This window comes from Chionomys nivalis, chromosome 14 (assembly GCF_950005125.1).
Source record: "Chionomys nivalis chromosome 14, mChiNiv1.1, whole genome shotgun sequence".
In the NCBI taxonomy this organism is placed as follows: Eukaryota; Metazoa; Chordata; class Mammalia; order Rodentia; family Cricetidae; genus Chionomys; species Chionomys nivalis.
The window spans coordinates 46,759,296-46,772,891 of record NC_080099.1 but is presented as its reverse complement, the minus strand read 5'-3'; the positions used below and the strand labels follow the sequence as shown (position 1 = coordinate 46,772,891).

At 41.0% G+C, this 13,596-nt stretch overlaps 1 protein-coding gene across 4 annotated transcripts in view; it reads right to left on the bottom strand.

Moving 5' to 3' along the window:
* Nucleotides 1-13,596, bottom strand: part of Sil1 (SIL1 nucleotide exchange factor) — a 244,298-nt gene that overhangs the window by 162,180 nt on the left and 68,522 nt on the right. The gene's annotated exons all lie outside the window — the stretch shown is intronic.

Here is a 13,596-nt window from a genome sequence, read left to right as displayed (position 1 = left end):
GAGTCTTCCTTTAACAAACTGTGCTGGGTACTTTACCTCACTTTGATTTCTCCGCCATGCTAAGCCTCCTGGGAGGTGTCAAGTGCATGTACTTCCTCAGGTAGTAGTACCTTAGCACTAGAAAGGGGCTCCCACCTGCCTGGTCCCACTGTGTCTGATCTTTAATTAGCTGTCAGAGAAAAGGCTAAGGTGTTGAGGTGTTGCTGATGACAATACCGAACCCCTCCAAGAATCTTCACATTCTAACTAGAAATAAAAGCATGAAATTTAGGTGGCAGAATTTCACACCTTGTTAAGGACCAGAAAAGAAAATAACTTGGGCAAAAGAGGCTCTTAAATCGTCTCACGATGAGTGAGACCACTGACGATGCACGGAGGTAAAGACCACAAGCTCTCTACACAACACACAATTCAGACCTAATTTTGTGTGGGTGTGGTTCTGAGCAACTTATTTAACTTTTGAAGACTAGGTATCTACATTTGTAAAGTAGAAATCACGACCTCCAGTTCATATTTTAGATGTGGTACTATAACATAAGCACTGGCCCTGAGAACAAGTAGTTATCATCATCATCACACTACTTAGAAAAAGCAGCCCAAGGTTCCAGGTCAGAGAAGTCTTGCCATGACAACTAAGAGGAGCTACACAATGCAGCTTCACTCGGGCAGGAAAGGCTGAGGTGGAGATCACTCTGCGCAGGAGTTCAGCCTGGCTCGAGCACCTCTTATCTATTCAATTTTAAGTCTGCACAAAAACAAACTTAAAAGAAAATTAGGGGCTGGAGAGAGGGCTTGGTGGTTAAGAGCTCTGGCTGCTTTCCAGAAGACCCTGGTTCAGTTCCCAGCATCCACACGGCAGCTCACAACTGTCTGTAACTGCAGTCCCAGGGGATCCAGCACTTGCTTCTGGCTTCCATGGGCACTGCACATACCTGGTACATAGACACAGTTATAGGCAAAACATCCATATACATAAAAATAATGTGTTTTTTAAGGAAAAGAAAATTAGACACTGGGTACACAGTGGGGGATAGAGAGATGGCTCAGCAGTTAAGAGCACTGCCTGTTCTTCCAAAGGCCCTGAGTTCAATTCCCAGCACCCTCTTGACAACAACCATCTGTAATGAGATCTGGTGCCCTCTTGAGAAAGAGACCTGATCAGTCGTCCTCATCAGCTTAGAACATGAAACCCAATATGAACAAATTCAACGAAACTGCCATATGCGGGCTGCCCATGCATGCTTCAGCATTGCAAAAAATAAAGTGATACATAGTACACATCTGTAATCATAGCACCTGAGAGGTGAAGTGAAGGCAAGAGGGTCAGGAGCACTCAGCCCAGCCTCAGTTATATGAGCAAGTGCAAGGCTGGTGTATGCTATATAGGACCCTGCCAATGAGAAAAGGAAGAAGAGAGAGGAGAGAGAACAGTGGGTAGTGAGGAGGAGAAGAAATAAGAGAGAAGGAGAGAGCGAGTGTGACTTAAGAGCAGGATGGCAGATGTGTGTGAGGCTACAGAAGAGAGCCTGTCAGGAAGGTATAGCCATCCAAGATTTCCAACGGCCCAGTCTCCTGAGGCAAGTACTGGGTCCATCCACTATCACTGTGTGCCCAAGACCTAGTACCTAAGAGAGAGTGTGTGTGTGAGAGAGAGAGAGAATGAGTGAGTGAATGAATGAATGACACTTCATAAGAAGGTGTGACTTTGGGGCCTTAGGATAAGGCAATCCCCAAACCCCAAATCTTCTGCAGACAGATAGCAAGCATATTCTAGACTAAGACTACTTTATCTGCTAAGTGCCCAGAACCTATGTACTCTAGGACCAAGTCATGCTAGCCAGCTCCTGGCCAAGACTGCTAGGTGACAGGATTAGAAAGATATTAATAAAAAATGTCCTCAGAGCTGTACAGATCAAAGGCCTCAAGCAGCTAGGCAGGAATGGATGTAAATGAGGACAGCAGGCCAGGCAGACACAATGGGGAGCACCAGGTCTGCAAAGCCTGCCCTCCCGCCTTCACTAGCGCAGCTGCCGTTCCTCTGTCCACTCCTGTATATGACTGGAGCACAAGCAGAAACCTGCTCAGTTTTAGAATGTAAAAAAAAAAAAAAACAAAAAAACAAAAACACAGACCAAATACCTAAGCTCTAAATTGCAGTCTTGCTTCAGTGTACCAAGAGGTAATTCCTGGATGTGTGACAGGAAGCAGGAAAATGATTCTCACAACCTAGAGAAGCAAGAAGTCCTCTGTTGTATGACAGACTTTTGTGGGGAGATGCAACACACAGGTCTGCTCATGCCAGGAAGGAACCCAGGACAGACTGAAGCAATGACTGCATCAAAGTTCAGTTTGGTGAACTCATGAGATCTTTTGCGGAGGTTACTAAGGAGTATTGGTGAGAAATTACTACAAGGACTGGGGGTAACTCAGAAGCAGCTGCATCACCAAAAACCCCACACCAACAAGGTGCCCACTCACAAAACCTGCAGCCTGGCGCTCTCTACACAGCTTATGTGCAGCTCCACAGCCTCAGTCTCTGTGCAGTTTGGCTGGTCAGTCTTCAGCCACATCCAGCCCTGAACTGCTCACTCCCTTTTACACTGTTGGAGGCTCCCTAAGAATCTTCCAAGTTTTTATTCTTCCTGGACATGTAACCTGTTTACCTCCTGTCTACCATCTGAAGCTCCCCAGCCTCCCCCTCCTTAGACAGAGAGAATGGTGTACAATGGAGGAAATATGATACCCTTCAAAGTCTGAGGACTAGAAGATAGGAAAAGCTGCTTTTTCTGGATTTCATTAACAGATCAAGTTCGCCCAGCAACAGAGCTGACTACAGGTACCTGACATGCTTCCCTCCATAACACAGGACCAGCATGTGCAATAGCTGCTGCACTAGTGTTCGAAGCACGGCACTTTAGAGTAGTGGGGATGCAGCACGGTCTTAGTGGGAAGGAACCAAGTATACACAATCTACTGTCCCTCTCTTAAACCACCTAGAACCACGTGGTGGGGAGCGAGCAAGCAGGAGGTTCACAGACACCTAAAGCATTTACTGCAGAGAAGCCTGTAGCTCTCACAGGTCCTGAGCCCCATCTGGAGAGCTGTCACTGAGTTAGCATAAAGAATGAACTCAGTCATCCTGTGGCCTCCTCTACACACGCTCCTGTGCTGTCTTTTTTTTTTTTTTTTTTTTTTTTGGTTTTTCGAGACAGGGTTTCTCTGTGGTTTTGGAGCCTATCCTGGAACTAGCTCTTGTAGACCAGGCTGGTCTCGAACTCACAGAGATCCGCCTGCCTCTGCCTCCCAAGTGCTGGGATTAAAGGCGTGCGCCACCACCGCCCGGCTCCTGTGCTGTCTTGAGGCTTTGTCCACTTAGGATCTGGAGAAGAAGTTGGATACCCACCCCCAGCAGTTTAGCCACTCAGCCCTGAAGGCAGAATGACAACCAGCACCAAGCACCATAGCTGGCTAAGCTGTGGTCCTGTCATCCTCCTGCAGCCAAGACACAATTAGGCTGTGCATCCTCAGTATCTCTGCCTACTAGAAGCCCTGAGACGCACACAGACAGCCTTTCTTAGAAGAGCGGTCCTTTGAAGCACTGTCAGTAATGTACCTTGGTCACACATACAAATACCCTTTCTGGGCCCGCTGGTGCAACCCAGCCCCTGGGGAGTGCTCAGACACATGGTCCCTACAAACAGACAGGAATTATGGCTGCCATGCTTCATATGCCCAGTTTTGTGGCTACTTATGTACTCACATCTAAATATTTGGAGCCGGGAATTTCTCATGAGAAAGAGCATAAGACATTTGCCTTTCTGGGTCTGGGTTACCTCATTCAGGGTAATCTTTTCTAGGTTCACCCATTTACCTTAAAATTTCATGATTTTGTTTTTCTTTGCAGTTGAATAGTACTCCATTGTATATATGTCCCACATTTCCATTTTTCTTTTGTTTATTGGAGGGTATTTAGGCTGTTTCCTTTTTCCTGTCTGTCATGAATAGGGCAGTAATAAACTTTGCTGAGCAAATACCTGTGAGATAGGATGTCAAATTCTTTGGGCATATGCAAAGGAGTGACAATAAATGTGACTTCCGCCAGTACCTTCACCATGAAGCTGGACTCTCAGAAAGCTAAGGAGTAGGGTGAAGCCAGCTGCCAAAGGTGCAGCTTTAATCCTAGCCATGCTACTTAGCAGATTAAAGACTCACGTGCTCAGAAAAAGACAAAGATATATAGTAAGACAGATTCAGATGGCATAAAACATCTAAACAGTTTACAGTGTATTTAAAAAAAATATACATAGGCTTGGGAGAGAAAAGGAAAAGGATAGAAAAAGTCTTTAAAGAAAAAAAGAAATAGAATATTTAAGTGTGGTGGCACATGCCTTTAATCCCAGCACTTGAGAGACAGAGGCAGGCAGATCCCAGGAGTTCAGTCTGGTGTATAGAGTGAGATTCAGGACAGTCAAAAGTACACAAAGAAACCCTATCTCAAAAATCCTAAAAATAAAAAAAAATAGAGAAAAAAGCCACATAAAGATGGAAAATACACAAAGAATCTGATTATGTATATTATTGCATTTTCTTTCAATTTTTTTGACTGTGAATAAGCTAACCACAGAGAGATATTTCATTGTAACAGGCTGCTAAGCTAAACCAACATATATATTTTAAAGGTATCTTGACTTCAAAATTTAAGTCTAATGACATGTTACTTTGGAAAAGAGATTTTGCTTTTGTTTCCACAGAGAATAGAAAGCTATGGATTCCTTACTGGCTTGATAAAATAAGACCCCCTAAGGCAATGGCCCAGGTGGTCACAACAGTCACGATAGCTTTAGGACTGCTGGCTGAGATAGAACAACCAAATATGATACCTCATGAAAGACCATATTAACAATGCCCCCAATCAGCAGAAAGTAGTCTAAAAAACTATGCCCAAATTCCAAAATATTGTCTATAAATGTTTGTTTTCATTTAAAGAGGGTTAATTATATTTGGTTAATGGTCACAGTCAAGGTCTTTCTAAAGAAAAAAAGGGGGACCATGATATGGAATGAATACTTTACAATGGTATGGACTTTGGTTTATTGATACAAATTTAAGGTCAATTTTATTCTATGTATATTTCTACTCTTGTTTAAGGTATTATGTTTATACAGCTCATTTAAAATGTAATATATGATTTAAAATTCTGGATTAATAGTCATATATAATAGTCAAATTTGTAGTCATGTTAGTTTTTCTAGATGTACAGAGATTTATTTCAGATGGATAGGTATTCTTCAAACCTTTCAAAGACCTATAGAATATGGCATTTAAATGTTTTAAGAACTTAGACTTTCCTCAACAATAAGACATGTCTACTTCTGGCAGCACCAATTACTTCAGAGAAGTTGATGGGCATCAGAGAAACTCATTATGGAATTTGCCTTCAATGTGACAAAGCTAGCAATTTGGGCAAGAAAATGTTCTTGCCTAGACTGCTTGATGGTATGTTGTATGAACTGGACATGCAGGATCCACAGAAAAGTGACTTCTGAACTTTCCAAAAGATGGGATGGTCCTTCAGGGTTTCTTCTTCACAGAAGAAACTGCCAGACAGTCTACAGGACACAGAATAGAGCAACTGACAAACATTGCTAGTACAAAGCAAACTAGATCTTCAAATTTCCTGCGTCACTGAAAAGTCTACCAGATATTAGGGGCCTATAGGTTGAAGATGGATGTCCCATTGTTACAAAAGAACTTTGGGTGACTGTTCAGACAGCGAGATGTCTCTGTCATTTCTAGCACTTTGAAAGTTGCATACAATATACTTCCTACTTACTTAGGTAATATTAAATCCTTCTGATGTCTTTGAAAACTAAATAGTTATAATTATAGTTTTCCTTAGCTATGATAAAAGACAAATTAGACATAAAACTTTAGACTCACAAATATAGGATAGATAATACTTTCCTTAATCTGCCAAATGTAAAAGGACTAAATATTGTAACTATAACTCTTGCTTGGTAACTTTTTTATATATGTAATTTCACTATGTTAAAGTTAAAAACTTTCTTTAGACAGAAAAGGGGAGATGATGTGGGATGTACTTCTGTATATGTGTTGCTTTTATTGGTTGATGAATAAAGCTATTTTGGCCAAAGGCTTAGCAGAGTGAAGCCTGGCAGGAAATCTGAATATATATGGCAGAGTCAATGAGACACCATGTGGCCACCAAAGGAGAAAGTTGCCAGAACATTACCAGTAAGCCACAGCCTCATGGTGATACATACAGTAATAGAAACCAGTTAATTTAAGGTGTAAAAGCTAGCTAAGAATATGTCAGACATTGGCAAAAGTTTTGTAATTAATATAGTTTCTGTGTGATTATTCAGGTCTGGGTGACCAGGAAACAAAACTGTAGTCTCAGTTTACACATAATTTCCAAATCTACCGCAAACATGAATAACCATGAGTATAAATAAATTAAATTCCCCACTTAAAATAAGCAAACAGGTTAAATGGAGTTAAAAATAAGATCCAATGGGGGCTGGAGAGATGGCTCAGCGGTTAAGAGCATTGTCTGCTCTTCCAAAGGTCCTGAGTTCAATTCCCAGCAACCACATGGTGGCTCACAACCATCTATAATGCGGTCTGGTGCCCTCTTCTGGCCTGCAGGCATACACACAGACAGAATATTGTATACATAAATAAATAAATAAATAAATAAATATTAAAAAAAAATAAGATCCAATGATATGCTGCCTACAAGAAACTCATTTCACCGGTAAAGTAGGCATAAACTGAAAGTGAAAAGATGGAGGAAAAATATCACACAAGCAGAAAAAAGAAATGAGCAAGAGTAGCTTCATGGGTATTAGATAAAATAAATCAAAACTTTAAAACACAGATAAGGTCACCATATAATAATAAATGGACCATTTCAACAAGATAAAATAGCAGTTATAAAGGTAAATATGCTCAAAGCTGGAATACCCAATTGTACTAAGCAGGCTCTGTTTGTACATAATTACACATAGTCATGGGGAATTTAACACCCACTTTTGTCAAAAGAGATATAATAGGCATCAATAAAGAAACCCTGCAGCTGAATTATACTGTAGGCCAAATAAAGTAACAGATAATTACAGAACATTTCATCTAACAGCTTCAGGATACACATTTTTCTTCTCAAGAAACAGAGTTTTATTCAGGATAGATTATATGTTAGGCAGTAAGTCTAAAAAAAAAAGATAAAAGATAATAAAAACTAAAACCTGAAATATTCTGTATTCTGAGTAAGAGGGACTCTAGAATTATATAGAAAACGGCTATCAAGATAGCTCAGCAGGCAAACACACTTTCCCCCATGGCTGACAACTTACATTCAATCCCTGGTGTTGTGGAATTATCAGTTGAAAATGTGTTACGTTTGTTTATGCTGTGGAGCATTTAATCATGCAAAGATGTGTTGCATTCTTTTATGTTCCATTTGTTTAACTCTATGAAGCTGTGTTACTCTGCCTGCCCAAATCACTTTATTTTAAATCAAATTTGCTTGACCAAGTATGGTAATGAACCCCTGTATATGTCAGAGTCAGGAAGATAAGTATACCAAGAACCCCCTTAACTACACAGCAATGCCAAGGCCACTGGAGAATCTATCTCAAAAATCTAAATAACAAGCCTTCTTGAAACAAATGAAAATCAGACCATGACAAATCAAAACCTTGTGATGAAGTATACAATACTGAGAGGTTTACAGCAACACTTGCTCACATTAAAAAAAGACTTCCAACCATGTAACAGAGCAACAAGGAACTAAAAGAAACCACAGGTGGTAAAAAGGTAGGAGAAACAAGAACAAAGCAGAGCAAAGATACACACTGAAAAAGAAAAGAACAGTATCAGTAAAAAGAGCTGCGGCTGGATCTATGAGACTTGTAGCCTGTGTAGCCCGACCTGGAGGTGAGCTCACAGGAAGCGAAGGCTGGGTCTGAGCTCCCGATCTTCCCACTTCTGCCCCCAAGAGCTGAGATTACAGAAGCATGCCACTATGCCCAGGTGGAGAATTGGCGTTCTTGAAGATAAACAAAACGAACAGAACATCAGGTAAACTACTCACAATGTCATGGCTTAAGTTTCCTCCCCACGCTCGTGTTCTGAACATCTTTTCACTAGCCCATCGTGCTGTTTTGGAGGCTCAGGAGCCTGTATGAGATGAGGTTTCTACTAAAACAGGTCATGAGGAAAAATGCTCTGGAGACTATAGATTCTGGTTGTTATCCCTTCTCCCGTTCCGCTCCTGGTCCACCACAACATCAACAGCCTCCACCACATGTTCCTGTCACCACAGTCACTCCACCAGGCCATTCCTGTCATAACGGATCCAAAATCCCAGAATCATCATTCAAAACACAATTTCCTTCTTTTTCTCTATCAGGTAATTTGTGCACACTAATGTAATTAATACAATTAGAAAGGAGAAAAGAAACAAAATGACACATTTAAAAAGATTTACAACAGACACTACTACAGAAATATAAGTACTGTTATACACAACTAAATGCTAAAAATTGGAAACTCTAGAACATAAGGATCAACTTCTAGACACGCAGCCTATAAAGCTGAACATGACATAGGAAGCTGAACAGACCAATAAAAATAGTGAGACTGATTGATTACTATAAACTCTCCCACCAAAGATAAGTGTAGGATCAGAAAGTTCAGTGGTATGGGTTACCAAACCATCAACAAACTAAAATCAATTATCAAACTATTCCAAAGAACTGTTTAGTTCAAAAGCCTTCCAAACTCATTCTATGAGACCAGAATTATTTTAAATATCAAAACTAGGTAAGAATACAACAATGCAATGAAACTAGAGACCAATATATGTGATGACATAAATACAGAAATTCTTAACAAAATGATGGCAAATCAAGCACAACAGTCTACCAAAAACAATAACAAATTTAAAAAACCTACAAGTCTATTGAGATTGCTCAGTGAGTTAAACACTTGTCCCATAAGCCTGATGACCTGAGTTAGATCCCCAGATCCCACCCTTGAAGAAGAGAAATGACTTTCTAAAGGGGTTATCAAGTAAGATTTATTACACAGGTGCAAGCATGGCTCAACACACATAAATCAATAAACATAATTAACCATATCAATAAAACTGAGGACAAAAACCACATGAGCATTCAAACAAATATAGAACAAGCATTTACTAGTATTCAGTTGTGCTTATGATTCAAAAATCTAAAACAATTAGGTTCTAGAAGGAACAGATTTCCAAACAGTAAACCCACAGTTAATAGCATGCTGCAGTAGAAAGCTGAAATTGTCTTCTCTCAAATCTGGAACACAGCAAGGATGAAGAAACACAAAGAACATAAAATCAAAAAAGAGGTCAAATTACCCATGTTTGCAAATGACATGATTTTCAATAAAGTTACAAGATATAAAGTCAATATACAAAAACCAAATACCTCTTATCAACAACAAAATTGCGAAGAAAGAAATCCTAATTCATACAACAATACAGAGGGGTGAGGGGAATAAACTTAGCCAAGGAAGTAAAGAGTCTCTACAATGAAAATTATAAATCACAAATAAAAGAAATTGAAACACCCCTTCCAGGAAAATGGAAAGTCATCTTATGACCACAGATCAGACTTATTAATATCAAAATGTCCACAGTACTCAAAATGATCTACAGAGTTGATGTAGTTTTGCAGAATTGTTTTTTGTTTATTTGTTTCTTTGATTGCTTTTTTAAAGACTGCTAAAATTTGGGCTGGCTAGATGGCAGCACAAAGCCTAATGATGGACGTTTGATCCCTAGGCACCGCAGAAAAGACCAACTAAGCTGTACATGTGTCCCCACAAACAACATCATAAACACAACAATAATTCTAAAAAATTAGAGAACTGGAGAAAAATATTTGCAAGATTCTCAGCCACCAAGAGATTACTAACCAGAATATATGAAAGAAGACTAAACAAATCACCAGGAAAAAAATCTTAGTGAGCAAATGGGACTGGGATGTATCTCCATGGTAGACTACTTGGCTGCATATATGAGGACCCTAGGTTTCACCCCCAGCACTGAGCAAGAAAGACAAAAAGGAAGGGGGGTTCTATTGTCACTGGGCTAAAGGTAGGGCTCAGTAACAGAGCAGCTGCCTGCTGTGCACGAAGCCCTGGATAGACACAGCTAACACGGATGTGAAAAAGTGTTCTGCATCACTGTGCTGCTAAGAATGAGGATAACCACACAGGCTCCTATGTTTGAATGCTTGGCCCCCAGTTGGTAGAACTGTTTGGGAAGTATTAGGAGGTGTGGCCTTGTTGGAGGTGTGTCACTGAGAGTAGGATTTAAATTTACCCAAACCATTCCCAGTCTGTGTGTGTGTGTGTCTAGATGTTTGAATAAGAATGGCCCCCCAGAGGCTCATATATTTGAATGATTAGTGATCAAGTTATAAAGTATGGCTTTGTTGGAGTAGGTGTGGCCTGGTTGGAAGAATTTATCACTGGGGGGTGGACTTTTGAAGTCCAGTGTCTCTCTGATCTCTCTCTGCTTGAGGGTTAAGATGTAGCTCTTAGCTATTGCTCCGGCTCCACGTGTGCCACCATGCTCCCACCATGATGACAATGCACTAACTCTCTGAAACAATAAGCCCCAGATTAAATGTTTTCTTTTGTAAGAGTTGCCATGGTCACAGCAATAGGACAGTGACTAAGACGTGTGTGTGTGTGTGTTTCTATTGTTTCTGTCTCTCATGTTTGTGGATCAAGCTATAAGTCATCAGCTGCTGCTCCAGCATCACACCTGTCTGCATGCTGCCATGCTTCCTGCCAAACTACCCTCTCAAACTGTAAGCTTCCAATAGACTCTTTATAAGTTGTCTTAGTCATTGTGTCTGCACAGGAACACCATCAGCAGAGTACAAATCAAAACTGCAATGAATTGTCATTCTACTGAGTTACAATAGAAGAAATAATACGCTTCATGCCCTACAGAGGCCTAACATTTTCAACAATCTTCTTTGCTTAGCTTGTTTTTTTTAACATCATTTCTTAGTATTATCTTTGAATCAGATTTTAAGATACCTCGAATTTTAGTGGAGAATGATACAAAAACTGATGCTCCTATGTTCAATCTGTTCTCTCTGTTCACCAGATTTAGCCCCAAGTGACTAGACATTTTCCCAGGTCATATCTCACAATTCTCAAAGATCAAGGATTCAGAATCACAGAGAGCAGTGACATCAATATCCCACAGACTGGACAGTTGTCCAAAGGGAAAGTTTCAGAAGAGACTTTGTGGAGAAACAGCATTATGAGGACGGAGTTATAATAATCATGGCAGCGACCATTTATCAGGCCGCCCTGACTAGAGCCTTTCCATGACTCCACCCACCCCTTATGAAGCATAAACTATTCCCACGGTACAGACGAGAAGAGGTATACGGCCTATTCATAATCACACTGCTCAGAAAAGCAGAGCAAAGATTTAGTTCTGGTCAGCACAGCTCCAAAACCTACGTGTGAAATCAGACTCAAATGTCTTAACTAATGGTTGCACTCTCAATGCGGAGAAAATCAAGCTGGCACAATGCGACAGACCACTAATACATTTCCCAGCACATCCCTCTCCCCAGCACAGATGTTCACGAGTTAGGCAAAAAGACCACAGGGAAAACAGTGTCCTAACTAAGAGAGAAACCAAGGATGAGAGAGGCAGGCTGCTCTTGGTCAACTCTAAAGTAAACCTCGTGCTTCTGTGCACTCACGGCTGGCTTTTCAAGGCTCCTTATACCGGATCCTAACACTCTCTCCTCCTTACCATATCAAATACCAATGGCCTCGCTACTGACTAGCAAGAAATCCCAACTAAGGTGTGAGCTGACAGCACCACACCACACTTTGCAGAGCCTGGAGATGAGGATAATGGTCTTAACAGCCTAATAAAACCTTCGAGATCGAAGAGAATGAGCACATCCTATCCTAGTCGGTAGACACGGCGAACAAAAAGTTCTGAGAAGAAGATGCATCTGGCTGTGAACAAAAATTCCCAAGAGGAGTCTGTGTCGCAGAAACTGATTGGCTAATTAGAATTTTAGTATTGTGGAGAGATTGGAATATCCAGGTCCAGAGGTTAATTGCCTTATCTTGGGCTAGTTCTGGCCTTCCAGAACAGCTGTGCCTTGCTCCCCACCCCATACCCCTACACAGCAGAACATCTTGTGACAAGAGAGAAAAACCTTTTAGAATCTGTCAATTAGCAGACAAGAGTTAAGAGTGTCATCAGATAGTATCTTGAGCCTGTAAGAGAGCCTCACCAACGAGTGCAGCTACATCTCTGATAAACCCACCAATGTATTTTAAAGTTGCCTTGATTTATGAACTGTAAAATCTGTGTGAACTATTTCCATGTTGGAATATGGAATTTTGGGTAACCTGTTCCTAGGTCATGGACACTCAAAATGCTCCCAAATAAACTCTTATTCCCTTTAAGATGAGAGCTGTGATTTTTGTGTCAACATCATGACATAGAAAGACTTGTAGGGTAGCATATTAGGACACTGCTTGAAAAATTAACCATGGGAACAGCCACTCCCATACTAAAAATCATATCTGATATTTATTGGCCACATTGTGCTGGTGCCAATGCTAAATATTTATCTAATTAACCACATTTAATCTACAGTAAGTTTTTGAGAAGGAGACAGCAGCCAGTCTCTCAGATGAGACGGTCACACTGTTAATGAGGAAGACAAAGGAGAACATAAAGGCTTGTGCTCTTTTCACTCAGCTCCACAACCTCCTCCACTCAGCCACCGTGGTTTTTGAAGGCAGGTGCCTCACAGCCACAGTCCTTCAGCTCTTATACTCCTCTTTTTTTTTTTTTTTTTTTTTTTCTTTTTTTGATTTTCGAGACAGGGTTTCTCTGTAGCTTTTGGTTCCTGTCCTGGAACTAGCTCTTGTAGATCAGGCTGGCCTCGAACTCACAGAGATCCACCTGCCTCTGCCTCCTGGGATTAAAGGTGTGCGCCACCACCGCCTGGCTTCTTATACCCCTCTTAAGACATGGCATCCCGAGCTGGAGAGATGGCTCAGAGGTAAAGAGCACTGGCTGCTCATCCAGAGGTCCTGAGTTCAATTCCCAGCTACCACACGGTGGCTCACAATCATCTGTACTGAGATCTGATGCCCTCTTCTGCCCTGTGGGCAAACATGCAAGCAAACACTATGTACATAATAAATAAATAAAATCTTTAAAAAAAAAAAAAAGACATGGCATCCCAATTTAACCCTTGTGGTTGCTGTAAAAGCCACTTAAGGAAGGAAGGGTTTATTTGGGCTAGTGTCTTAAAAGAGGACACAGTCGTCAGTGCCCATCATGGAGAAGGGATGCTGCAAGGGCTTAGGGTGCCAGCTTTACTGCATCCTCAGTCAGGAAGCAGAGAGAGATGAATGCTGGTACAGTTTGCTGCTCTGTAGTCCAGGACCCAGCTCACAGAATGGGGTCATCAAGAGCTAGAGTGGATCATCTCTCCTCCATTAACTCACTCCAGAGACTCCTTCACAGAC